At 40.4% G+C, this 27,373-nt stretch overlaps 1 non-coding gene across 1 annotated transcript; it reads right to left on the bottom strand.

Moving 5' to 3' along the window:
• Window positions 1-4,233: 4,233 nt before the first annotated feature.
• Window positions 4,234-4,317, bottom strand: Trnap-ugg (transfer RNA proline (anticodon UGG)). Its single transcript has one exon. It is a non-coding gene; the product is annotated as a tRNA-Pro (tRNA).
• Between the last annotated feature and the right edge of the window lie 23,056 nt (window positions 4,318-27,373).

Raw genomic sequence — 27,373 nt, 5'->3', positions numbered from 1 at the left:
TCGTGATAATGCTTATGCGAATGGTCTGTGATTGTCATGGTTAGAATCGAACTGTTTTGCACGTACTTGGAACTCATTGTCCTGTGTGTAACTTAGTAAACTGCCGCACGCGTTAAAACATTAACTGGCACCGTGGTGAGTTTTAAACAGTTTGTTAGGTGTGGTACTGCTTTTTGCTAGAACGGCCAATCCATTGCGTTTAGATTTCACATAGTTCCCCTTTAACTTTACAACGGTCTTTGTAGATGTCGATTTCTACAATAATGGAAAACGGAAAGTGTGGTGTCACCGCCAGACACCACACTTGCTAGGTGGTAGCCTTTAAATCGGCCGCGGTCCGGTAGTATACGTCGGACCCGCGTGTCGCCACTGTCAGTGATAGCAGACCGAGCGCCACCACACGGCAGGTCTAGAGAGACGTCCTGGCACTCGCCCCAGTTGTACAGTCGACGTAGCTAGCAACAGTTCACTGACCAATACGCTCTCATTTGCCGAGACGATAGTTAGCATAGCCTTCAGCTAAGTCATTGGCTACGACCTAGCAAGGCGCCATTACCAGTGTATATAAAAATGGAGATTATATCTGTACAAGAGCGATGTACACCGATTATGGATTAAAGTTAAGTATTACAAGATTTTCTTACTTTATTGCAATTCTAAAGACATCGTCCTGTTCCAGACCACAAGCCGGTCTGCGTGTATTTAAACGCGTGCCTTTCGGCTACCTCCGAGTGGCGTGGCTGTCTTGCTACGCCACTACAGAAAGCAGCAAAGAAACAAACTACTAGGCGCCACATTTTGGCTAGCTAGTGCTTCAGCAAGAAACGCAAACGGCCCGCTTCTCCTTTTGCACCTCAGTCCGTTATTTCCGCTCGCACTTTAGTGAGATTATTCCGTTCTCGGGACTATCATGCTCTCTTCACCAAGGCCACCCTCGGCGTGCTCATTTCGCCGCGCGCGAAAAACACGGCGGCTGCGGGGGCAGAAATTGGTCACTGGTTTTTCACGAGAAGGAGGGCCAGAGGACCGCAGGCACACGAAACATTGTCCCCTCCCCCCCCCCCCTTCACCCCCACCACCTACCTGGCGACAGTGTGCCCGCCGCAATGACGGCCATTTTCTTGGAATAAAGGAATGTCGCCAAAAGCTAGTCCGCTTTGCAGTAGGGTGGCGAAAGCGAGTGAACCGAGTAGAAAAGGGAGACGGTGAGCTGGACAAAATGCAAACTGCGCGCTGTGTGTGTGTGTCTGTGAGTGAGAGAGAGAGAGAGAGAGAGAGAGAGAGAGAGAGAGAGAGAGAGATTCGAAAGCAAAAGCGAGCACTGACGTGTGACCCTACGCGGGCCTTCGTCGAGCTTGCGACGTCAATTACGGCTGGCGTACGCACCTGCAGTGCACGAGACACACGTATGTGACGGCCGCTGCCACCCGCTGCTAATCAATTACGCCGGCACGACAGCCCGCCGCCGGTAACCACTCAGTCTGCCGCCGATACAGCAGTGTGTGGGGACGCACGCCGCCCCACTGACGCAATTACAGACAACGTGGCGGCACGGGGCACAATAATTAACACACAACCTAATCTGCGTGGCTACAACTTGTCAGCAATAATTACCACAGTCGCCCTACAGGAAAACAGACGCAACACTCCCAGTTAAGGAACAGCTCCGCTCATGGTGCATAGTGCATACTGAACTGTCTGATAGTACACTACTGGCCATTAAAATTGCTACACCACGAAGATGACGTGCTACAGACGCGAAATGTAACCGACAGGAAGAAGATGCTGTGATATGCAAATGATTATCTCTGCAAAGCATTCACACAAGTTTGGCGCGGGTGGCGACACCTACAACGTGCTGACATGAGGAAAGTTTCCAACCGATTTCTCATACACAAACAGCAGTTGACCGGCGTTGCCTGCTGAAACGTTGTTGTGATGCCTCGTGTAAGGAGGAGAAATGCGTACCATCGAGTTCCCGACTTTGATAAAGGTCGGATTGTAGCCTATCGCGATTGCGGTTTATCGTATCGCGACATTGCTGCTCGCGTTGGTCGAGATCCAATGACTGTTACCAGAATATGGAATCGGTGGGTTCAGGAGGGTAATACGGAACGCCGTGCTGGATCCCAAAGGCCTCGTATCACTAGCAGTCGAGATGACAGGCATCTTATCCGCATGGCTGTAACGGATCGTGCAGCCACGTCTCGATCCCTTCGTCAACAGATGGGGACGTTTGCAAGACGACAACCATCTGCACGAACTGTTCGACGACGTTTGCAGTAGCATGGACTATCAGCTCGGAGACCATGGCTGCGGTTACCCTCGACGCTGCATCACAGGCAGGAGCGCCTGCGATGGTATACTCAAAGACGAACCTGGGTGCACGAATGGCAAAACGTAATTTTTTCGGATGGATCCAGGTTCTGTTTACAGCATCATGATGGTCGCATCCGTGTTTGGCGACATCGCGGCGAACGCACATTGGAAGCGTGTATTCGTCATCGCCATACTGGTGTATCACCCGGTGTGATGGTATGGGGTGCCATTGGTTACACGTCTCGGTCACCTCTTGTTCGCATTGACGGCAGTTTGAACAGTGGACGTTACATTTCAGATGTGTTACGACCCGTGGCTCTACCCTTCATTCGACCCCTGCGAAACCCTACATTTAAGCAGGATAACGCACGACCGCATGTTGCAGGTCCTGTACGGGCCTTTCGGGATACAGAAAATGTTCGACTGCTGCCCTGGCCAGCACATTCTCCAGATCTCTCACCAATTGAAAACGTCTGGTCAATGGTGGCCGAGCAACTGGCTCGTCACAATACGCCAGTCACTACTCTTGATGAACTGTGGTATCTTGTTGAAGCTACATGGGCAGCTGTACATGTACACGCCATCCAAGCTCTGTTCGACTCAATGCCCAGGCGTATCAAGGCCGTTATTACCGCCAGAGGTGGTTGTTTTTGTCACTCATTTCTCAGGATCTATGCACCCAAATTGCGTGAAAATGTAATCCCATGTCAGTTCTAGTATAATATATTTGTCCAATGAATACCCGTTTATCATCTGCATTTCTTCTTGGTGTAGCAATTTTAATGGCCAGTAGTGTAAAAAACAACGGCCTCCGGAGTAATTCTTTGTTTGTGTATTACACATAGGTATTTGTGTGACTGTAACAGATGTTTAAAATAAATAAATGAACTAGTACCTACCCTCCGACATCTGTAATTAGAGCCATCCTTGTCCATGTCCTAGCAATGGACGACCACATCGTGGGATGTTACCATACATGTATGCACACAGGTGACATGTCAAATTTTTCAAAACTTTCCATAGCCAGAATTCCACATTAATCTCTTACCACACACGTTAATACCATCTACACGCAGTATGGTACAGAACCGATCAATAATTTGTACAGCTTGTTTCATAGCATCCATCGCAATAAACACCATAGAATATGTAACAAACATTTCCTCGAGTTGAGCATAAAATAATCAAAGCTATCACACTTTTACGACACACACTGTAAAACTTTAAAGGGTTTTAAAACTGAAATTTTGTATACTTATTGGCTTGCACTCATACAATTTTAAGTAATATATCTTCTGGTCACAGATGCACAGCATCTTTAACTTAATATACGGTTACTATTTTCACACATTTCAATACAGTTTAATACACTGTGTCGACTAAAAACTGTCATACATGCACTTTTAAATTTTTTTCCAACATGTCAATGTGTGTGGCACAGAATACATGAAAAGTTAGTACATGCTCACTAGGAAATTACCCTTTATACGGGTTTGACCAGAACAGTCTGAAAAGCTCGTAAGAGAGTCGCAGGGTTTTTTGTGTTGAGAATTAAGTTAAGAAATAAATTCCATATCTTGCACAGTTTCCAATTAATGAGCATTTAATTTAGCCAATCAGACCGTTGCGCGCGGAAATTCTAGAAGCTCGCACGATACAGTTAGTGCCAGTTGTTCACTGGACTACTCAGCCCCCGAATCTGATATCTGTTAACAATATTGTTCTCTCAATGAGCAAGAGACTGAATGCTTGTTCTGTTGTTATTCTATTTCACACGTTTTAATTTTTACGTTAACTGTATAATAATGGTTCAAATGGCTCTGAGCACTACGGGACTTAACATCTGAGGTCATCAGTCCCCTAGAACTTACAACTACTTGAACCTAACTAACCTAAGGACATCACACACGTCCATGCCCGAGGCAGGATTCGAACCTGCGACCGTAGCGGTCGCTCGGTTCCAGACCGAGGCACCTAGAACCGCTCGGCCACACAGGCCGGCGTTAACGATATAGTTTCAAGTTTAATTTTATTGATGTCCATATTGTAGATCTGAAACTGGCCAGTGACCGACGAAACCGGTACCTACTTGTGACTGTTCGGGACAGTGAATCATGTTTTAAAAACATACGAGGAACACTTTGCCACAGACACCAGTGTTCATAAACTTTCTACCCACCCAAGAAGTCATGAAGCAGCCACTGTCACGCCTATGTTTTACAGAGATAACTGAATCCCTCTACGACACGTTAAAGCTCAACGTTGACGCGTCATAGAAAGAACTGACAAGTAAAAATGGATAACCGTGCTCTCTCTCTCTCTCTCTCTCTCTCTCTCTCTCTCTCTCTCTCTCTCTCCCTCCCTCCACATTAAGCTAAATGTAATCTCTCATGCAGTTGCTTACCTTACCATGGCAATATACCTCAGCTCGTTGCTAAGCGTTTTAGAAAAAAAGTGACGATTTAATTTCGAAGTAATAATATACCATACAATAATGTTCATGAACAGGAGAAACCTGAAAACACGTACCACAAATCTGGAGTGCAGACAGTAAAATAACATCGGAAGTATGTCGGTCAAACTCGCAACTAGTCAAGAAACGGAGAGACTGTTTTGGACTCAACTATCCGCACAAGTTAAGCTATAACAAGACATATTCAATAAACAACCAATCTATTCAACATTACAGAAAACTATGAAACCAGAATTTAATGGACAGATAAAATAGAATGGTTGTAACGAAGAATGTCAAGTTTCATTCACACAGTTAAATACCCAGCGCTCATCCTATTGATGAAACAGAAGTTCTGAAAGACCTCATCTAGGACGCGTCTAACCGCGATTTAGAATATTAATTACAATATAGAAACAGCTGTAATTAAACTAACCATTACCTTTGTCGCATGACGGCAGATCCATCAGAAGGTGGACTTACGTAAACAAACAACACAGACGTTTTGCGGGTACGAATTGTTTTGGAGCAACCCGATTTACACTTTGGCAGGATATGAGGAAAAACCACCTATTTCAGTACAGACTCTGAAACACTCATATGGTACAGTCAGCAGCGCAGTAATTGTGAAGTGGTAAAATAGTATCAATCACGTAAAAGTTTACAAACTTAAGTTTGCAACAGACAATAATTCTGTGTCTTACATCTATTAGGCAGGAATCGGAACACGAATAACGGAACCGAAACCTCGGAGACGAAATGTCGCATAGCTGACGTTACGGAATTTCGGTTAAAGATAGTACAGTAGTGTAAGAGGTACGCAAAATGATCATCTAACGATGAACTAGGGCTCTGAAGGTATAGCGACTTTTAGTACCTTATAATGAAGTGCATATACCATAAAATTTGTCTTGTAACTAGTAGCGGTATTGAAAAAATCTTACCGTTTGAAAAGTGCTTTCTACCGTGCTTAAGTCTTAGTTGTTTCATTAAATTGGATTCAGTGGTGCTTCAAGGTCTTCCCAAGACTTCCCACGCCGTATTTTATAATATGTATCTTAACAACAACTGAACAACGGCAATAATAATAATAATAATAATAAAGAATAGGCCTCCGGTATGTTCTGCCAGTCGTAAAAGGCGACGAAAAGAACAAACCACTAATAGGGCTAACCCCCCTTTTAGTGTGATTAGTTGGTTCAGGACAGAACTAATGAAGCCTCGGACAAGCGCCGTCATGGTCGGGGACGACGCTTGAACCCTATGCCCGCCCACAATGGTAACGACACTGCTAGCCAACCGGAAAAATGATTTAAATCCAAATAGAGGTGTTTTGTAGGATATGCTTCCTGCAACCACCCTGGAAGGAAAACAAAGACAGAGGATGAGATGGTCAGACGAAGTTAATCGACACCTCATGTTCTGTTATTACCAAGCAACAAACCTAGGAACCAACACAACTGGATACAGATCACAAGTATACACAACATTTATTACCAGATACCCAGAATTAAAATTTTTAACAGAACAACGACTAGCTGATCAGATCCGTGTAATAATCAAAAATAACAGGATACCCCAGTCAGAATTAGAAAACATCAAACAACAAGTACAACAAATACTGGAACAAAATAATGTGCAATCAGAAGAAGAAGAAAATACAGTAATGGACTCAAACATCCCAGAGCAAACAAACAAAGAACAACACGCAACAATTAAACAATCAGAGGAAAACGAAATCTTAAGACAGCCACCAGAACAAGCACAAATAGAACACGAAGTGACACAGATGCTAGATATAGAAGAAAAAATTGAGCTAACATATATAGAATACAAAGACACAAATACAGACATTAGACCATTCTTGCATAGACCACCAAATAACCCACAAGTCGAAACAACAATAAAAACTATCAACACAATCATACACAACAAAATAAATGAAAACACAACTATGGAAGAGTTACAACTACTGGTTTATATAGGAGCACTCACTACACTAAATATACACACTAGACAGAGATCAGAACCAACCAACACACAGAAGAAACCCACAAAACCAGCATGGCAACACAGGCTACAGATCGGAATAGAAAAACTGAGAAAAGACATCGGACAGCTAACACAATTTATAAGAAATGAAATCTCGGAAAAAAACGAAAAAGGTTAGGTAAAATCTCACAACAAGAAGCGACAGAGCAATTAGACGAAAAGAAGCAGAAATTACAAGCATTAGCCAAACGACTCAGAAGATACAAAAAAAGTGAAAATAGAAGGAAACAAAACCAAGCATTCAACACAAACTAAAAGAAATTTTACCAGACAATAGATAACACACACATTAAAATAAACAATCCACCAAACATAACAGACATGGAACACTTCTGGAGCAACATATGGTCAAACCCGGTACAACATACCAGGCATGCACGGTGGATACAAACAGAAACAGACACATACAAGATGATACCACAAATGCCTGAAGTGATAATTTTGCAACATGAAGTCACCCAAGCAATTAATTCTACTCACAATTGGAAAGCCCCTGGAAATGATAAAATAGCAAATTTCTGGTTAAAGAAGGTCACCTCAACACATTCACATCTAACTAAATTATTTAACAGTTACATTGCAGACCCATACACATTCCCTGATACACTTACACATGGAATAACTTATCTGAAACCTAAAGATCAAGCAGACACAGCGAACCCAGCTAAATATCGCCCCATAACATGCCTACCAACAGTATACAAAATATTAACTTCAATCATTAAACAGAAATTAATGACACATACAACACAGAACAAAATTATAAATGAAGAACAAAAAGGCTGTTGCAAAGGAGCACGAGGATGTAAAGAGCAACTGATAATAGATGCAGAGGTGACATATCAAGCTAAAACTAAACAAAGGTCGCTACACTACGCATACATTGATTACCAAAAAGCTTTTGATAGTGTACCCCACTCATGCTTACTACAAATATTGGAAATATACAAAATAGATCCTAAATTGATACAGTTCCTAAACATAGTAATGAAAAATTGGAAAACCACACTTAATATCCAAACAAATTCAAATAATATCACATCACAGCCAATACAGATTAAGCGTGGAATATACCAAGGAGACTCATTAAGTCCTTTCTGGTTCTGCCTTGCTCTGAACCCACTATCCAACATGCTAAATAATACAAATTATGGATACAATATTACTGGAACATACCCACACAAAATCACACATTTGCTATACATGGATGATCTAAAACTACTGGCAGCAACAAATCAACAACTCAACCAATTACTAAAGATAACAGAAGTATTCAGCAATGATATAAGTATGGCTTTTGGAACAGACAAATGTAAGAAAAATAGCATAGTCAAGGGAAAACACACTAAACAAGAAGATTACATATTGGATAACCACAGCGACTGCATAGAAGCGATGGAAAAAACGGATGCCTATAAATATCTAGGATACAGACAAAAAATAGGAATAGATAATACAAATATTAAAGAAGAACTAAAAGAAAAATATAGACAAAGACTAACAAAAATACTGAAAACAGAATTGACAGCAAGAAACAAGACAAAAGCTATAAATACTTATGCCATACCAATATTGACCTACTCATTTGGAGTAGTGAAATGGAGTAACACAGACCTAGAAGCACTCAATACACTTACACGATCACAATGCCACAAATATAGAATACATCACATACATTCAGCAACAGAAAGATTCACATTAAGCAGAAAGGAAGGAGGTAGGGGATTTATCGATATAAAAAACCTACATTATGGACAGGTACACAATTTACGAAAATTCTTTATAGAACGAGCAGAAACTAGCAAAATACACAAAGCAATCACTCATATAAATACATCGGCTACACCACTACAATTTCATAACCACCTCTACAACCCTTTAGACCACATAACATCAACAGATACGAAGAAAGTAAATTGGAAAAAGAAAACACTTCATGGCAAGCACCCGTATCATCTAACACAGCCACACATCGATCAAGACGCATCCAACACATGGCTAAGAAAAGGCAATATATACAGTGAGACAGAAGGATTCATGATTGCAATACAGGATCAAACAATAAACACCAGGTATTACAGCAAGCATATTATTAAAGATCCCAATACCACAACAGATAAATGCAGACTTTGTAAACAACAAATAGAAACAGTAAATCACATCACAAGCGGATGTACAATACTAGCAAATACAGAATACCCCAGAAGACATGACAATGTCGCAAAAATAATACATCAACAGCTTGCCTTACAACATAAACTTATAAAACAACACGTTCCTACATACAAGTATGCACCACAAAATGTACTGGAGAATGATGAATACAAATTATACTGGAACAGAACCATTATAACTGATAAAACAACGCCACATAACAAACCTGACATCATACTCGCCAATAAAAAGAAGAAATTAACACAACTAATCGAAATATCCATACCCAACACAACAAATATACAAAAGAAAACAGGAGAAAAAATTGAAAAATACATCCAACTGGCTGAGGAAGTCAAAGACATGTGGCATCAGGATAAAGTTGACATCATACCAATTATACTATCAACTACAGGAGTCATACCACACAATATCCACCAGTACATCAATGCAATAGAGCTACATCCAAACGTATATATACAACTACAGAAATCCGTAATTATTGATACATGTTCAATTACCCGAAAGTTCCTAAATGCAATATAACACATACCGTACAGTTAATAGGAAGTGACGCTTGATCAAGGTCCGCGTCACTTTCCATTCTCAACCAGACTTAACGTCTGAGAAAGTAAAGAAATAATAATATACTTCGCACACTCAGACCACAGGTTCGTCTTATCGCGTTTTTATTTGAGTTTGTAGATATTTTGTACGGAGCAGCAATCTGTATGTCTAGAAACACCTAAAAGATAGGGTATGTGTGTACTATTAACATTTAAGGGGGAATAGGTTATCAGTAACATTCGGACGTGAAGCAGTAGATGTGCAACACACAAAGTCATTCCCTGGCAGCATCACAACAACATAGAGAAGTCACAGTTTTCATCATTCCAGAGGCAACACTAACGCTATAGCGAAAGCCTGATTCGCTTCAATTATATCCAAACCTAAGAGACTTTTACACTGTACACTGCAGGACGTTATAACGACGTGCTCAACAAATCTTCGGTATTTTTCTGGAAATATAACTGGTTGATGTAAAGATCTTGTATCATTGTTTCGGCCCGCATCTCGTGGTCGTGCGGTAGCGTTCTCGCTTCCCACGCCCGAGTTCCCGGGTTCGATTCCCGGCGGGGTCAGGGATTTTCTCTGCCTCGTGATGGCTGGGTGTTGTGTGCTGTCCTTAGGTTAGTTAGGTTTAAGTAGTTCTAAGTTCTAGGGGACTTATGACCACAGCAGTTGAGTCCCATAGTGCTCAGCGCCATTTGAACCATTTTGAACCATCATTGTTTCGTTCAGATCAACACAAGCGCATTGAACGGCCTACTTGTTAATCTCAAGATCTGTGAGTTGTGTGTAGAGAAGTTCCCCATCAACTTTCTCTCTTACCACGCACTACGGATCGGCAAAAAATGCACCTTCTGGAGATATAAGGTAGTGCTTGCAAGATTTTAAAAAGAACGTACACGTAACACAGATATGTCGCTGGCTTAAAGCAAATATACAATTACTGATAATGCAAACTAAGGAAACAAATCCATTCTAGCTCTTCTTTCTGAAAGACATCGGAGGGTTTCAATCATTCACCTGCTGTTTCGGACATCAATGGCAGTACCTTACCTTTCTCGTCAGTCTTCAAATTTTCGCCGCTCACCAATAGTGTGTTGGCAGTTACTGATAACGTTTTGCTTAGCATAGGAAGGAAAGTTCACTGTTAGTCTCCCGCGCTCGCTCACAAGTTCTCATTGTTGGTGGATCAGAAATTTCACTTGGCTAGTGGTTTATATGCTGATAGACTTATTGAGGGAGACACACACGTCTTTCAACTGAACTTTTCACCACAAATGTCACAGAACTATTTCTGCACACTGTTACACTCAAAACTCTCTTAGTGAGGTTTAAAAAGAAAGAATTCTGATCAAGCTGTGGAACGATGCAGGTTTAGAATTAAATAAAGCACGAGGGGCATTGCCATTTTGTGCACGAAACTACTGAACGCAGCAGCGAGCGCGAATTGCCTCACTGCCTAAAATTCACAGGTTTAGAGAGAGCTTTTGTTTCAGCAAAATCTGTACTGATAGCGCTTGAGAAACAAAGCTATTTGAGTATACGGAACAATAAAAACGCCATCTTATCAAATACCCTAGGTTTCATGAGATAATGGGATTTTCTGTACTGAACGAGAATAAAACAAGATTATCCATGACACAAAACTCCTCTAAGCAGATGTAGAGTAAGTTTTATGATCCATCACTTGGGAACAGCGGAATGGTTCCAGTTATTGGAGACCATCTGAACCTGCTTCGATGTGGTATGAACTCTCCAGTGCCGACAAACTTCAGCAACGAACAAAACAACCGGTTAAATCGTGATCGAAAAATTAAATAGAATCAAAGTATAGGGACTTGTAATAGCACATCAAAATGAAGATAAAAATTTAGAAGTAACAGAATCAATGCAACAACCTTTTTTTTATTATTTATTGCGTATGATATCAACGGCTGAATGGACGGGAAAACAAATAAGCTGGGGAGTCAAAATTACTTGGAGGGCTTTCGTTAAATTAGTGTTTTTAAGACTAAGTTTTAATGTGAAAACAATTCAAAAGCAGCATTTCTGAATGAGCGATGGAGAGATGTACTCGTATATTGAAAACGCATTGACCACGGAACGGCATTTAGTGGTAGATTTAAATATGACAGCAATGGAATGGAATTTGATGGGACAGATGAATGACTGGATGGATCTGGATCAATGAAGTAGTTTTCTGAATTCCAGTCTCTATACATAAAGCTAATGTCCTGACTGACTGACTGACTCACTCACTCACTCACTCACTCACTCACTCACTCACTCACTCACTCACTCACTCACTCACTCACTCACTCACTCACTCACTCACTCACTCACTCACTCACTCACTCACTCACTCACTCACTCACTCACCGTCGCGCAGCAGAGACCGCAAAGGATAGAAACTTGAAATTTGAAGAGGGTGTTGATCTTAGACTGCAGGTCTAGATTAGTAAAGAATTGTTCGAAATTCCACCCATAGGGGGTACAATAGGGTATGAGAGGACTTTTGAAAATATGACGCTATTTAGGCAAATTTGATGCTTGAAATACAAAAATTGGTATTACATTCTCTGTCAGCAATTACATTATGTGCTTCAGCATTTTTGAAAATTCAACCACTAAGGGGGTATTTTTTTGGAAACAATTATTATTGAAGTACTAATAAATATTTTTTTAAAGCTACATCTACGAAAATTAGTATTTGAGTTCTTGGTTGGATATACATAATACCGTTTCAGTGTTTTTGAAAATTCAATCCCTAAGGTGGGGAAATAGGGGATGAACTGTTTTCGAAAATATTTAGTTATAGTAAAAGATTTTTAAAGCTAAATCTATGAGAATTTGCATTTGATTTGTGTTAGGAAACGAAATTTTCTGTGGAAATATCCCCTGAAGAACTAAAAAGGTAGGATTAACAAAGATCTCCGACTCTAGCTGCCAGAATCGCTTTTTGGTCAGAAGTACATTCGAAAAAGACCATGCTTCTATGCCCTTAATTATCGTCCACAGTTTAGAATGTTTCAATTTGTGAACAACTAAAAAGTCGATTAAAGGAAACAAAAAAAATCTATGCACGTCATACAGTCAACGCAAGCGAAGCATTTGGAGCTAAACTAGAAGTTTATAAAAGACTGAGAAGACTACCTAACGGAAGGTAGTAAGTTGCTGTAAGAAAAAAAATGCATGGACAATATAGTATATATGGCTGAACTGTAATGAAAGGAGAGGTTTAAAGTATGACTTTATATCCAGTGGCTAATTATTAGTACTATTATTATTATTACTATTATTATTATTCATTCTTTCTTTTCTCAGACGTTATGTCTGGTCAAAAATGGAAAGTGACGCGGACCTTGATCAAGTGTCACTTCCTTTTAACTGTACAGTATATGTTATATTGCATTTAGTAACTTTCGGGTAATTGAACGTTTATCAATAATTACACATTTCTGTAGTTTTATATATAAGTTTGGATGTAGCTGTATTGCGTTGATGTACTGGTGGATATTGTGTGGTATGACTCCTGTAGTTGATAGTATAATTGGTATAATGTCAACTTTATCCTGATGCCACATGTCCTTGACTTCCTCAGCCAGTTGGGTGTATTTTTCAATTTTTTCTCCTGTTTTCTTTTGTATATTTGTTGGTTTGGGTATGGATATTTCGATTAGTTGTTTTAATTTCTTTCTTTTTATTGGTGATTATGATGTCAGGTTTGTTATGTGGTGTTGTTTGATCTGTTATAATGGTTCTGTTCCAGTATAATTTGTATTCATCATTCTCCAGTACATTTTGTGGTGCATACTTGTATGTGGGAACGTGTTGTTTTATAAGTTTATGTTGTAAGGCAAGCTGTTGATGTATTATTTTTGTTACACTGTCATGTTTTCTGTGGTATTCTGTATTTGCTAGTATTGTACATACGCTTGTGATGTGATCTACTGTTTCTATTTGTTGTTTGCAAAGTCTGCATTTATCTGTTGTGGTATTGGGATCTTTAATAATATGCTTGCTGTAATACCTGGTGTTTATTGTTTGTCCTGTATTGCAGTCATGAATCCTTCCGTCTCACTGTATATATTGTATATATAGCCATGTGTTGGATGCGTCTTGATCGATGTGTGGCTGTGTTAGATGATACAGGTGCTTGCCGTGTAGTGTTTTCTTTTTCCAATTTACTTTCTTCATATCTGTTGATGTTATGTGATCTAAAGGGTTGTAGAAGTGGTTATGAAATTGTAGTGGTGTAGCCGATGCATTTATATGAGTGACTGATTTGTGTATTTTGCTAGTTTCTGAACGTTCTAGAAAGAATTTTCTTTAATTGTCTACCTGTCCATAATGTAGGTTTTTTATGTCGATAAATCTCCTTCCTCCTTCCTTTCTGCTTAATGTGAATCTTTCTGTTGCTGAATGTATGTGATGTATTCTAAATTTGTGGCATTGTGATCGTGTAAGTGTATTGAGTGCTTCTAGGTCTGTGTTACTCCATTTCACTACTCCAAATGAGTAAGTCAATATTGATATAGCATAAGTATTTATAGCTTTTTTCTTGTTTCTTGCTGTCAATTCTGTTTTCAGTATTTTTGTTAGCATTTGTCTATATTTTTCTTTTAGTTCTTCTTTAATATTTGTATTATCTATTCCTATTTTTTGTCTGTATCCTAGATATTTATAGGCATCTGTTTTTTCCATTGCTTCTATGCAGTCACTGTGGTTATCCATTATCTAATCTTCTTGTTTAGTGTGTTTTCCCTTGACTATGCTATTTTTCTTACATTTGTCTGTTCCAAAAGCCATACTTATATCATTGCTGAATACTTCTGTTATCTTTAGTAATTGGTTGAGTTGTTGATTTGTTGCTGCCAGTAGTTTTAGATCATCCATGTATAGCAAATGTGTGATTTTGTGTGGGTATGTTCCAGTAATATTGTATCCATAATTTGTATTATTTAGCATGTTGGATAGTGGGTTCAGAGCAAGGCAGAACCAGAAAGGACTTAATGAGTCTCCTTGGTATATTCCACGCTTAATCTGTATTGGCTGTGATGTGATATTATTTGAATTTGTTTGGATATTAAGTGTGGTTTTCCAATTTTTCATTACTATGTTTAGGAACTGTATCAATTTAGGATCTATTTTGTATATTTCCAATATTTGTAGTAAGCATGAGTGGGGTACACTATCAAAAGCTTTTTGGTAATCAATGTATGCGTAGTGTAGCGACCTTTGTTTAGTTTTAGCTTGATATGTCACCTCTGCATCTATTATCAGTTGCTCTTTACATCCTCGTGCCCCTTTGCAACAGCCTTTTTGTTCTTCATTTATAATTTTGTTCTGTGTTGTATGTGTCATTAATTTCTGTTTAATGATTGAAGTTAATATTTTGTATACTGTTGGTAGGCATGTTATGGGGCGATATTTAGCTGGGTTCGCTGTGTCTGCTTGATCTTTAGGTTTCAGATAAGTTATTCCATGTGTAAGTGTATCAGGGAATGTGTATGGGTCTGCAATGTAACTGTTAAATAATTTAGTTAGATGTGAATGTGTTGAGGTGAACTTCTTTAACCAGAAATTTGCTATTTTATCTTTTCCAGGGGCTTTCCAATTGTGAGTAGGATTAATTGCTTGGGGTGACTTCATGTTGCAAAATTATCACTTCAGGCATTTGTGGTATCATCTTGTATGTGTCTGTTTCTGTTTGTATCCACCGTGCATGCCTGTTATGTTGTACCGGGTTTGACCATATGTTGCTCCACAAGTGTTCCATGTCTGTTATGTTTGGTGGATTGTCTATTTTAATGTGTGTGTTATCTATTGTCTGATAAAATTTCTTTTGCTTTGTGTTGAATGTTTGGTTTTGTTTCCTTCTATTTTCACTTTTTTTTATCTTCTAAGTCGTTTGGCCAATGCTTGTAATTTCTGCTTCTTTTCATCTAATTGCTCTATCGCTTCTTGTTGTGAGATTTTACCTAACCTTTTTCGGTTTTTTTTCTGACATTTCATTTCTTCTAAATTGTGTTAGCTGTCCGATGTCTTTTCTCAGTTTTTGTATTCTGATCTGTAACCTGTGTTGCCATGCTGGTTTTGTGACTTTCTTCTGTGTGTTGGTTGGTTCTGATCTCTGTCTAGTGTGTATATTTAGTGTAGTGAGTGCTCCTATATAAACCAGTAGTTGTAACTCTTCCATAGTTGTGTTTTCATTTATTTTGTTGTGTATGATTGTGTTGATAGTTTTTATTGTTGTTTCGACTTGTGGGTTATTTGGTGGTCTATGCAAGAATGGTCTAATGTCTGTATTTGTGTCTTTGTATTCTATATATGTTAGCTCAATTTTTTCTTCTATATCTAGCATCTGTGTCACTTCGTGTTCTATTTGTGCTTGTTCTGGTGGCTGTCTTAAGATTTCGTTTTCCTCTGATTGTTTAATTGGTGCGTGTTGTTCTTTGTTTGTTTGCTCTGGGATGTTTGAGTCCATTACTGTATTTTCTTCTTCTTCTGATTGCACATTATTTTGTTCCAGTATTTGTTGTACTTGTTGTTTGATGTTTTCTAATACTGACTGGGGGTATCCTGTTATTTTTTATTATTACACGGATCTGATCAGCTAGTCATTGTTAAAAATTTTAATTCTGGGTATCTGGTAATAAATGTTGAGTATACTTGTGATCTGTATCCAGTTGTGTTGGTTCCTAGGTTTGTTGCTTTGTAATAATAGAACATGAGGTGTCGATTAACTTCATCTGACCATCTCATCCTCTGTCTTTGTTTTCCTTCTAGGGTGGTTGCAGGAAACATATCCTGAAAAACACCTCTATTTGGATTTAAATCATTTTCCAGTTGGCTAGCAGTGTCGTTACCATTGTGGGCGGGCATAGGGTTCAAGCGTCGTCCCCGACCATGACGGCGCTTGTCCGAGGCTTCTTTAGTTCTGTCCTGAACCCACTAATCACACTAAAAGGGGGGTTAGCCATATTAGTGGTTTGTTTTTTTCGTCTTTTACGACTGGCAGAACATACCGGAGGCCTATTCTTTTCCAGGGCCTCCACGGGGTTTATTATTATTATTATCGCTATCAATATGAAACAAAATCATCATATTAGACTTTAAACATTATCACTCTAAAGGTGGAACTACTGGGTTTTATTTAGCTATTCGTATAACTACAGGGTTATAAACACAGGGTTATAAACACAAAGTCAAATAGGGGTAATGCAGGAGTAGGTTTAATAATGAATAGGAAAATAGGAACTCGGGTAAGCTACAACAAACAGCATAGTGAACGCATTATTGTGGCCAAGATAGATACGAAGCCCACACCTACTACAGTAGTACAAGTTTATATGCCAACTAGCTCTGCAGATGACGAAGAAATTGAAGAAATGTATGATGAAATAAAAGAAATTATTCAGATAGTGAAGGGAGACGAAAATTTAATAGTCATGGGTGACTGGAATTCGAGTGTAGGAAAGGGAGAGAAGGAAACGTAGTAGGTGAATATGGACTGGGGCTAAGAAATGAAAGAGGAAGCCGCCTGGTAGAATTTTGCACAGAGCACAACTTAATCATAGCTAACACTTGGTTTAAGAATCATGATAGAAGGTTGTATACATGAAAGAACCCTGGAGATACTAAAAGGTATCAGATAGATTATATAATGGTAAGACAGAGATTTAGGAACCAGGTTTTAAATTGTAAGACATTTCCAGGGGCTGATGTGGACTCTGACCACAATCTATTGGTTATGACCTGTAGATTAAAACTGAAGAAACTGCAAAAAGGTGGGAATTTAAGGAGATGGGACCTGGATAAACTGAAAGAACCAGAGGTTGTTCAGAGTTTCAGGGAGAGCATAAGGGAACAATTGACAGGAATGGGGGAAAGAAATACAGTAGAAGAAGAATGGGTAGCTTTGAGGGATGAAGAAGTGAAGGCAGCAGAGGATCAAGTAGGTAAAAAGACGAGGGCTAGTAGAAATCCTTGGGTAACAGAAGAAATATTGAATTTAATTGATGAAAGGAGAAAATATAAAAATGCAGTAAATGAAGCAGGCAAAAAGAGATACAAACGTCTCAAAAATGAGATCGACAGGAAGTGCAAAATGGCTAAGCAGGGATGGATAGAGGACAAATGTAAGGATGTAGAGGCTTATCTCACTAGGGGTAAGATAGATACTGCCTACAGGAAAATTAAAGAGACCTTTGGAGATAAGAGAACCACTTGTATGAACATCAAGAGCTCAGATGGAAACCCAGTTCTAAGCAAAGAAGGGAAGGCAGAAAGGTGGAAGGAGTATATAGAGGGTTTATACAAGGGCGATGTACTTGAGGACAATATTATGGAAATGGAAGAGGATGTAGATGAAGATGAAATGGGAGATACGGTACTGCGTGAAGAGTTGGACAGAGCACTGAAAGACCTGAGTCGAAACAAGGCCCCCGGAGTGGACAACATTCCATTGGAACTACTGACTGCCTTGGGAGAGCCAGTCCTGACAAAACTCTACCATCTGGAGAGCAAGATGTACGAGACAGGCGAAATACCCTCAGACTTCAAGAAGAATATAATTCCAATCCCAAAGAAAGCAGGTGTTGACAGATGTGAAAATTACCGAACTATTAGTTTAATAAGCCACAGCTGCAAAATACTAACACGAATTCTTTACAGACGAATGGAAAAACTAGTAGAAGCCGACCTCGGGGAAGATCAGTTTGGATTCCGTAGAAACACTGGAACACGTGAGGTAATACTGACCTTACGACTTATCTTAGAAGAAAGATTAAGGAAAGGCAAACCTAAGTTTCTAGCATTTGTAGACTTAGAGAAAGCTTTTGACAATGTTGACTGGAATAGTCTCTTTCACATTCTAAAGGTGGCAGCGGTAAAATACAGGGAGCGAAAGGCTATTTACAATTTGTACAGAAACCAGATGGCAGTTATAAGAGTCGAGGGACATGAAAGGGAAGCAGTGGTTGGGAAGGGAGTAAGACAGAGTTGTAGCCTCTCCCCGATGTTATTCAATCTGTATATTGAGCAAGCAGTAAAGGAAACAAAAGAAAAATTCGGAGTAGGTATTAAAATCCATGGAGAAGAAATAAAAACTTTGAGGTTCGCCGATGACATTGTAATTCTGTCAGAGACAGCAAAGGACTTGGAAGAGCAGTTGACCGGAATGGATGGTGTCTTGAAGGGAGGATATAAGATGAACATCAACAAAAGCAAAACGAGGATAATGGAATGTAGTCGAATTAAGTCGGGTGATGTTGAGGGTATTAGATTAGGAAATGAGACACTTAAAGTAGTAAAGGAGTTTTGCTATTTGGGGAGCAAAATAACTGATGATGGTCGAAGTAGAGAGGATATAAAATGTAGACTGGCAATGGTAAGGAAAGAGTTTCTGAAGAAGAGAAATTTGTTAACATCGAGTATAGATTTAAGTGTCAGGAAGTCGTTTCTGAAAGTATTTGTATGGAGTGTAGCCATGTATGGAAGTGAAACATGGACGGTAAATAGTTTGGACAAGAAGAGAATAGATGCTTTCGAAATGTGGTGCTACAGAAGAATGCTGAAGATTAGATGGGTAGATCACATAACTAATGAGGAGGTACTGAATAGGATTGGGGAGAAGAGGAGTTTGTGGCACAACTTGACCAGAAGAAGGGATCGGTTGGTAGGACATGTTCTGAGGCATCAAGGGATCACCAATGTAGTATTGGAGGGCAGCGTGGAGGGTAAAAATCGTAGGGGGGAGACCAAGAGATGAATACACTAAGCAGATTCAGAAGGATGTAGGTTGCAGTAGGTACAGGGAGATGAAGAAGCTTGCACATGATAGAGTAGCATGGAGAGCTGCATCAAACGAGTCTCAGGACTGAAGACCACAACAACAACAACATTCGTAAGAAAGTGAAGAAGCTGTGCACGAGAAAATATTTCAACTAAGTAGTGATCTTTGCTTGACACACACAGACACACACACACAGACACACACACACACACACACACACACACACACACACACACACACGAACGAACGAACGCACGCGCGCGACACTTGGCCAAGATATAACAGCCTTTCACAGGGATAGCAGCATTTCGTGAAAATGTAATGTAAACAGGAAAGAGATCAATAGCAAACTATCTCAAATAGTCCAAACTTCTCAAAGCAAAGCTCAAATGAATTGGGAATCAAAAGACCTCTCTTCTTCAAAACATTGCTAAAATGGACCTGTAGCTTTATCCCTACAAATTTTTCGTGTGATCTAAACTTCCATGCAAAACTGCATGTGTGTAGTTCTGCGGGTGGTTGAATGAAACCGTCTCTGAATATTTGGATTCTCAGTTTTTCAACCGAGTGAGTTGTATCAGTGGCTAGCGTACTGGAACCGCATTCGGGAGGATGACGGTTCAAACCCGCGTCTGGCCGTCCGGAATTAGGTTTTCCGTGATTTTCCTAAATCGCTTCATGTAAATGCCATGATGGTCCCTTGGCAAAATCACCGCCGATTTCCTTCCCCATCCTTCCCTAATCCAAGCTTACGCTCCGTCTCTAAACACCGTTATCGACGGGACGTTAAACACTAATCTGCTCCTCTTCAGTTTTTCGTTTCTTGAAGTGGGGTCTGGTTCAGCCTGTCCAGATACGTGACCTAACAGCGCACAACGCGTCACAAAATTCCAAATCAGTACACTGAACGGCAGTTGCATAATTGTGAGACTAATGTCTGGTGTCCGGTGTTCTACTTCTGGTCAGTTTTATTTTGCAAACCTGTATAATCAATCATGTATACCAACTATTAGAACGATCTTCCTACGTAAGCTGAGAATCAATCTGATAAACACATGCTCTATAATGTCACAACATGCATGGGAAAATGATAAATGGAATAATTAAAAAAATGTATAGATTCAGTTTCTGAAAAATGCTACACAATCCGTCGTCATGAGCGACACACTCCAAGATAGCCTTCATATTTTACGTATTAATTTTTACTGTCAAAAATTCGTCTGCAGAGTTACGATAAAAAACTAAGGAATAAGCTGCATAATATAGTGCAGGCAACGTAGAACATACTACAGCTTACTCACATGCCCAGCCATCACTGTGAACAGCAGAAGCGCAGCACAATCAGCAAAATGCATACCTGTAACGAAACCATAAAAATTATCAGATACTGCAGCAGCAGTGCAAATTAAAAAAAAATTAAAAAACCGAGTTGTTAATAACACGAAAGAAGAATGGCAGCCTGTCACGACGGCAGGAAATTTGCAATTATTATTATCAAACATGCAGCGAACATTACAACGTGTGGGGCAAATATTAAAACGAGATAATGCAGGCGCTCCAGATCTGTGCTGCCCGTGGCGCGTCGCGCCGTTGAAATGTGTGTCGCATTTCAGTGACAATTCCAACCACCCACTGGCCTGGATGCATATTTTACCTTCCAGTTTAATTACTAAACATGGCGTAGATACAGTCACATGAGGGGGCCTGGTTTCGTCTCGTAGGTATACTGTACTGTTCTGAGACCATCTTTTTCTCCTTCGCTCTGCGACAGTGTAGGAGACTCGTGTTCTTCGACATCTGGAAAACTTAGGCAAAGTGTAGTATGTTGTTGTTGTTGTTGTTGTTGTTGTCGTCGTCGTCGTCATTATTCTCTTCAGTTAGGCCATTGCTTTGTGTAGCTCTGTCCTTAGTGCAAACCTCTTCGTCTCCGTGTAAGTATAACAACGTACATTTACAGTCGACTCTCGGTAATTTGAAAGTGAAGGGACTACGAAAGAAGTCCAAAATTAAAATAATAGTTCAAATAATCGAGAGGGCCGGAGAACCAAATTTAAATAAACGAAAGTGTGACTGAAAGTAAATTTTGGTACAGACATGTGTACATTCAACTCTATTTTAGTAATGTGGAAAACAAGATTTACATATATACATACGTACATACAAACACTATATGATGATGCCAGTGAAAATGTGGAACGCCATTTTGAAAAGCAGTCTGTGATTTTCTTTTGGGGAGAACGAATTCCATCTAGCACTGTCCAGCAAGTTTTCGTTTCCCTTCCGAGGGCATAGGGTACGGAGAGATGACCTTGCCTCTCTCAATGTCACCGACTCTCAGCTCACTGCGTGTACAGTGGAGACCCTTCTAAGCTTACAACGGCAGCACGCCTGTAACTTTCAAACTACATTTTCTCAAGAACGGTTGAGAGTTGCGTCTTCCGGTTTACATGTGTTAACGTCATAGTCACGTCCTAAAGGCCAACACACTGTCAAAATGAACCAGGCCGGTGAGGAGAAGTTCGTATGGCCCCGTTGTAAGACGATACATGCAGTATGGCTATTGCAATCATTGGAAATCCTGCAGCATATTATCCTGTTTCATTTCTAGTTATAGCCCGCAGATCCAAATGCAACCGATCAAAATAAGGACTATGAAACTAGGGGAAAACAACTTCGCTGAGCGTTGTGGAAACTTTCGTCACAACAAACACACTTCAAAAACAAAGTGCTTTCGGCTGAACATTGTTATCAGTCCTTACACAGTAGAAAATTATCGTTAAATGATACTATGTCATTACCGGGAACGAAGTAATTCTCAGGAGTGATTTACAGACTTTTCCTTAAAATCACAGAATTATGATTTCCTTGGACACACTGTTAATTGCAAATTCCGTTGTTAATAATTCTGCCAGAACATGGTCCAGTACTATGTACCAAGAAAGCGTTGAACCGAATCTTCATTTTCAAGCACGAAAAGCGCTGCAAACCTCGATCGCCAGGCAGGCTCCGCGGGGTTTTAAAGGCAGTGAAAAGGGTCTCGCGCCGGAGAGGCGGAAATTCGTGCTTAAAAAGCCCCAGAGCCGAGGCAAAGTGGATTTAGGAGAGAGCTGCGGCCAAAACATCAGGGAGGCGTAAAACTCGATAACGGGAAGCGACGAACGGCGACCCATCGCTCAGCGCCACTTCCGTTCCCACTTCCCGGACCCACAGGTTTCACCCCTCATACCCTGCACGTCGAGGCGTACCGCAACATGTGTGTTTAATGGAGCACTCTCCCAAACTTTTACTGCCATCAAAAACTGCACGCACTCAGCACCATGGAGGGGAAAGATTAATGGTGTTTCATACGCAATATCCCCAGACTGCGAAGCTAAAAGTGCGTCTGAAGGAAACGTCTCTGCCAACGTAGCAGATTTTTTGCAGTTCGTGTTATTAAGTGGACAAAAGAACAAACTTTCTATGGCTTCATTGACCGAATCATCTCACACACTTCACTATTACGGACGCGTCCTGTAACAGCTTCTCAATTTAATTAAGAGCGTCACTGTTCCGCATCCGCCTTTATTTTTGTTCTGTGTCGATTAATTACGGCAAAGGAAAGACGGCCGCTATAGATAACATCTATCTAACAGATAAAAATGAACTTCAAACATCTAATCGAAGGCTTTTGTGCCCGATGTCACTGTCCGTAAAATTCACCGGCGTATCAGAAACCATTGCCAATATGTAAATCTCTCCAACGTCTCATCCACTGTTGCAAAAGGCCCTTCTGAGTGTATTGAGCTGAGTGTTGAATGGGAAAAACTTTAGTTCTTATATTTCAGTGGAAGAAACAGCTTTCATGATCGGATCGGTATCGAGGATGAGGAAAAGATGTATTAGACATCGTATACTGGTGTTTGCAAACACCAGCAAAGGACGTCTCCTCATCCTCAACACCTTATCAGATTGCGGGAAGATGCTCTTAAAGGGCTATAATGAGAGTATATAGTAGGGTGACACTTATTGAACCATAGGAAATAGAATCGCCATAATTTCTCACGTCCGAACTGCACGGTTGGCCGGGGGCCATAATGGGAATTATTATGCGCATGGTATGGTTTGGTTTATCGACGAACTCCACTTTCATTTGGATGGGTTCATCAACAAGCAAAGCTGGCGCATTTGGGGGACTGAGGACCCGCATCTCGCGATCGGGAAGTCTCTTCACTCTCAAAGGGTGACTGTGTGGTGTGCAATGTCCACTCACGGAATGATCTGTGATATATTCCTTGATGGCACAGTGACTACCCAACAGTACCTGAACGTTTTGGAAGATTATTTCATAACCTTTATCCAAAGTGACCCTGATTTCCATAAGATGTGGTTCATGAAAGACGGAGCTCAAACCCATCGAAGCAGCAAAGTGTTTGATGTCCTGGAGGAACACTATAGAAACCGCATTCTGGCTCTTGGGCACCCAGAGGCCATTGGTAAGGGCCATTGGCATGGGCCTCGATTGGTGGCCATATTCTCCGGGTTTGAACACATGCGACTGCTTTATGTAGGGCTACATTAAAGACAAGGTATAAACCAAATAACCCCAAAACCAATGCTGAGCTGAAAACACCCATTCAGGAGGTCATCCACGGCATCGATCTTCCGACACCTCAGAGGGTCATGCAGGATTTCGCTAGTTATCTGCGCCACATCATAGCCAATCATGGTATGTATACCGAACATTTCATAACCTAAATCCGAATATCTCCAGTGACGTTTACATGCTGAATAAAGTGTGTGCACGCCGTAGTTTGTAACTAATTTGCGTTTTTTTCGTATAGTTCAATAATAGTCACCCTGTAAGTTTTTCTCATTTAGCAGTCAGGTCATTACCCTGAGGAAGTCCATTTGCAACAGTGGTCGAAACGTTAGACTATCTTACGCACTGACAATGAGGTCACACACACTAAACGATTTTATTTATAGTCCAGACCTCTACGTCAAGATCTGTTGTATTATTTCTACGAGTTCAAGCATTAAATAACAAGTTTATTTGCTCATGTTCTTTGAGAAGAGTGAGAAAGATTATTTTCGTCTTGTGTGCTTCTTAGCATTCTCTGCTGCATGTTACAAGAAATACGAGTAATGTCGTCGGGTGTGCTCTGCCGAGGTGTTCGCATTTTAAGCATAATATTTCGACGACCTTCTCAGCCATCGTCTTACGCTGTTACGTTACTCGCTGTCTGAACTCCAACAGGAGTACACAACAGAAAACAAGCTGCACCTGAAGAAGACGGCTGGGTAGATCGTCGAAATATTGTGCATAAAATGAACCATGGACCTTGCCGTTGGTAGGGAGGCTTGCGTGCCTCAGCGATACAGATAGCCGTACCGTAGGTGCAACCACAACGGAGGGGTATCTGTTGAGAGGCCAGACAAGCGTGTGGTTCCTGAAGAGGGGTAGCAGCCTTTTCAGTAGTTGCAGGGGCAACAGTCTGGATGATTGACTGATCTGGCCTTGTACCATTAACCAAAACGGCCTTGCTGTGCTGGTACTGCGAACGGCTGAAAGCAAGGGGAAACTACAGCCGTAATTTTTCCCGAGGGCATACAGCTTTGCTGTATGATTAAATGCTGGGGTCCCCTTGGGTAAAATATTCCGGAGGTAAAATAGTCCCCCATTCGGATCTCCGGGTGGGGACTACTCAAGAGGATATCGTTATCAGGAGAAAGAAAACTGGCGTTCTACGGATCGGAGCGTGGAATGTCAGATCCCTTAATCGGGCAGATAGATTAGAAAATTTAAAAAGGGAAATGGATAGGTTAAAGTTAGATATAGTGGAAATTAGTGAAGTTCGGTGGCAGGAGGAACAAGACTTCTGTTCAGGTGAATACAGGGTTATAAATACAAAATGAAATAGGGGTAATGCAGGAGTAGGTTTAATAATGAATAGGAAAATAGGAATGCGGGTAAGCTACTACAAACAGCATAGTGAACGCATTATTGTGGCAAAGATAGATACGAATCCAACGCCTACTACAGTAGTACAAGTTTATATGCCAACTAGCTCTGCAGATGAATAAGAAATTGATGAAATGTATGATGAGATAAAAGAAATTATTCAGGTAGTGAAGGGAGACAAAAATTTAATAGTCATGGGTGACTGGAATTCGGTAGTAGGAAAAGGGAGAGAAGGAAATGTAGTAGGTGAATATGGATTGGGGCTAACAAATGAAAGAGGAAGCCGCCTGGTAGAATTTTGCACAGAGCACAACTTTATCATAGCTAACACTTGGTTCAAGAATCATAAAAGAAGGTTGTATGTATGGAAGAATCCTGGAGATACTAAAAGGTATCAGATAGATTATATAATTGTAAGACAGAGATTTAGGAACCAGGTTTTAAATAGTAAGACATATCCTGGAGCAGATGTGGATTCTGACCACAATCTATTAGTTATGATCTGTAGATTAAAACTGAAGAAACTGCAAAAAGGTGGGGATTTAAGGAGATGGGACCTGGATAAACTGACTAAACCAGAGGTTGTAGAGAGTTTCAAGGAGTGCATAAGGGAACAATTGACAGGAATGGGGGAAAGAAATACAGTAAAAGAAGAATGGGTGGCTCTGAGGGATGAAGTAGTGAAGGCAGCAGAAGATCAAGTAGGTAAAAAGACGAGGGCTAGTAGAAATCCTTGGGTAACAGAAGAAATATTGAATTTAATTGATGAAAGGAGAAAATATAAAAATGCAGTAAATGAAGCAGGCAAAAAGGAATACAAACGTCTAAAAAATGAGAGCGACAGGAAGTGCAAAATTGCTAAGCAGGGATGGCTATAGGACAAATTTAAGGATGTAGAAGCGAGTATCACTAGGGGTAAGATAGATACTGCCTACAGAAAAATTAAAGAGACCTTTGGAGATAAGGGAACCACTTGCACGAACATCAATAGCTCAGATGGAAACCCAGTTCTAAGCAAAGAAGGGAAAGCAGAAAGGTGGAAGGAGTATATAGAGGGTCTATACAAGGGTGATATACTTGAGGACAATATTATCGAAATGGAAGAGGATGTAGATGAAGATGAAATTGGAGATACGATACTGCGTGAAGAGTTTGACAGAGCACTGGAAGACCTGAGTCGAAACAAGGCCCCGGGAGTAGACAACATTCCATCAGAACTACTGACAGCCTCGGGAGAGCCAATCCTGACAAAACTCTATCATCTGGTGAGCAAAATGTATGAGACAGGCGAAATACCCTGAGACTTCAAGAAGAATATAATAATTACAATCCCAAAGAAAGCAGGCGTTGACAGATGTCAAAATTACCGAACTATCAGTTTAATAAGTCACAGCTGCAAAATACTAACGCGAATTCTTTACAGACGAAAGGAAAAACTGGTAGAAGCGGACCTCGGGGAAGATCTGTTTGGATTCCGTAGAAATAAGGGAACACGTGAGGCAATACTGGCCCTACGACTTATCTTAGGAAATAGATTAAGGAAGGGCAAACCTACGTTTCTAGCATTTGCAGACTTAGAGAATGATTTTGACAATGTTAACTGGAATACTCTCTTTCAAATTCTGAAGGTGGCAGGGGTAAAATACAGGGAGCGAAAGGCTATTTACAATTTGTACAGAAGCCAGATGGCAGTTATAAGAGTCGACGGACATCAAAGGGAAGCAGTGGTTGCCAATCTGTATATTGAGCAAGCAGTGAAGTAAACAAAAGAAAAATTCGGATTAGGTATTAAAATCCATGGAGAAGAAATAAAAACTTTGAGGTTCGCCGATGACATTGTAATTCTGTCAGAGACAGCAAAGGACTTGGAAGAGAAGTTGAACGGAATGGATAGTGTCTCGAAAGCGTGATATAAGATGAACATTAACAAAAGCAAAATGAGGATAATGGAATGTAGTCGAATTAAGTCGGGTGATGCTGAGGGAATTAGATTAGGAAATGGCTCTGAGCACTATGGGACTTAACATCTGTGGTCATCAGTCCCCTAGAACTTAGAACTATTTAAACCTAACTAACCTAAGGACACACA

This window comes from Schistocerca nitens, chromosome 6 (assembly GCF_023898315.1).
Source record: "Schistocerca nitens isolate TAMUIC-IGC-003100 chromosome 6, iqSchNite1.1, whole genome shotgun sequence".
Lineage (NCBI taxonomy): Eukaryota > Metazoa > Arthropoda > Insecta > Orthoptera > Acrididae > Schistocerca > Schistocerca nitens.
The sequence above is the reverse complement of the archived record's forward strand: the minus strand, read 5'-3'. Positions and strand labels throughout refer to the sequence as shown.